The sequence below is a fragment of the Halyomorpha halys genome, unplaced genomic scaffold (genome assembly GCF_000696795.3).
Source record: "Halyomorpha halys isolate HHAL.00 unplaced genomic scaffold, Hhal_1.1 Scaffold481.1, whole genome shotgun sequence".
Taxonomy (NCBI): domain Eukaryota; kingdom Metazoa; phylum Arthropoda; class Insecta; order Hemiptera; family Pentatomidae; genus Halyomorpha; species Halyomorpha halys.
This window is the reverse complement of record NW_027113262.1, coordinates 38640-40923: the sequence shown is the minus strand read 5'-3', so window position 1 is coordinate 40923 and position 2284 is coordinate 38640. Positions and strand designations below refer to the sequence as shown.

The 2284-nt window shown below is 28.7% G+C and overlaps 1 long non-coding RNA gene across 1 annotated transcript; it reads right to left on the bottom strand.

Annotated features, from left to right (window-relative positions):
* Nucleotides 1–6: 6 nt before the first annotated feature.
* LOC106683411 (uncharacterized) lies at nt 7–1644 on the bottom strand. The gene is made up of 3 exons (XR_001343547.3): nt 1309–1644; nt 1108–1239; nt 7–352 (listed from the first exon to the last, which is right to left on the bottom strand). It is a non-coding gene; the product is annotated as an uncharacterized lncRNA (long non-coding RNA).
* Between the last annotated feature and the right edge of the window lie 640 nt (nt 1645–2284).

Genomic DNA, 2284 nt, shown 5'->3' with positions numbered 1-2284 from the left:
AAATATTCTGTAACAATTTTTTTTATACTAAACTAGAAAATTTCATAGTAAACTAGGTTAACATACTTAGATTTTAAGAATGTGCGATTTAATAATGACATTCATTTAACTTTGAATAAATCTAAGTAAAATCAAATAAGAAAAATAAGATCAGGTTATCAAAGATAATTATGCACAAATTCACTTCATGATTACCTTCATCTGGGCTATGAAGTGTAGGAGAAACAGCAGATTGAATACACTTAATGCTCTTCTTGGGGCGAAGAAATAAAGTTGTGGACTTCCGACGTTTCATATAGTGAGCAACAACACCTAATAGAGTGGCACTTGCACATACAGATATGATGAGGACCTGAATTTTATTTTAATCATCATCATAAATAGAAAAAATAATCCCCAAAAACCAACAATATAATAAGTACTTATTAAATTATAAATAACTTAAACAAGCTTAAAATATAATACCTTCAGCACTCTAGTTAAGTTTATTTGTCCAATAGTACTTAATGTTCTCAGAAAAAAAATATCTTTTACTTGAATAGACTTGTACATTTTTCAAAAAAAGACTCCAAAGAAAATGAGAAGTTATTTATGAATATATATATTCTTTTGGTATTCCTTTTCTTGATATTTTTTCCCAAAATTACGGCTCACTTGGAAACTAGCTTTGCATGTTTAAAACCACACTCATAAACTGTGAGCTTGCTATTAGAACCAAAAGTAAACTAAGTATTTATATGAGTCTGGTCTTAAATAATAAAGTTTATATTAGACTCATATAAATTTTTAGTTTACTTTTGGTTCTAATAGCAAGCTCACAGTTTATGAGTGTGGTTTTAAACTTGCAAAGCTAGTTTCCAAGTGAGCCGTAATTTTGGGAAAAAATAGCAAGAAAAGGAATACCAAAAGAATATATATATTCATAAATAACTTCTCATTTTCTTTGGAGCACAATCATCATTAAAATCATGATCTCTCAAACATATCTTTCTTCTTCACGAAGAATGCACGTCCAAATACACAACACAACACAACAGTGGAACCATAAACATTAAAAAACTAATAAAAATAATGAAAACTAAGAACTAAATAATTTCATAAATATACCATGTCTACAAGGTGAATGTGAATACCGCTTGGTAATAATTTGTTGCTTAGGAGTATCAATGTGATGTTCCCACTGAATGTTAAAATTACTTATTGCAGGATGTAATTCAATTTTTTTGTGGCCTATGACACCTAAACCACAATAATAATTAATTTTTCATTCCAAACAATAATTTTAATGAAATAGTAAAATGATATTACTTTGAACATTTCTGTACCATCTCTTATAGACAACCATACAGTTTTCCAAATCTTGGTAAGGTGGCAAGAGGCCGATGATATATTCTAATAATTCGCTTGGAAGGTCATTTATACTAACAGGTAAATGATAATCTCAATCTCAGATTATACTCAAGTTTGAGTTGTGAGATATTTTAAAGTTAAAATTATAACCAACAATCTCTATTCCCTAAAGATTGCAAAGGCCTTTCAAAGAAAATTTCTACTATAGTGATTCTCTCAAACATATCTTTCTTCTTCACGAAGAATGCACGTCCAAATACACAACACAACACAACAGTGGAACAGTTGTGATGAAGGTTATGTTAGGGTGAGGTTACACTTATGTCACATGTGATTGGGAATTTAGAATTATTGGTTCCGATATATTTAGTATTAAACTATTTTATCTATAAGTTACGAAGCACATTATATAAATAGTAGTTATGTGACGGAAGATCAACTAATATACGAATGTAGTGATTTACAAAAAAAAATGTCCAAGTCTATTCAAGTAAAAGATATTTTTTTTCTGAGAACATTAAGTACTATTGGACAAATAAACTTAACTAGAGTGCAGAAGGTATTATATTTTAAGCTTGTTTAAGTTATTTATAATTTAATAAGTACTTATTATATTTTTTGTTTTTAGGGATTATTTTTTCTATTTATGTTGATGATTAAAATAAAATTCAGGTCCTCATAATATCTGTATGTGCAAGTGCTACTCTATTAGGTGTTGTTGCTCACTATATGAAAGTCGGAAGTCCACAACTTTATTTCTTCGCCCCAAGAAGAGTATTAAGTGTATTCAACCCGCTGTTTCTCCTACACTTCATAGCCCAGATGAAGGTAATCATGAAGTGAATTTGTGCATAATTATCTTTGATAACCTGATCTTATTTTTCTTATTTGATTTTACTTAGATTTATTCAAAGTTAAATGAAATTCATTATTA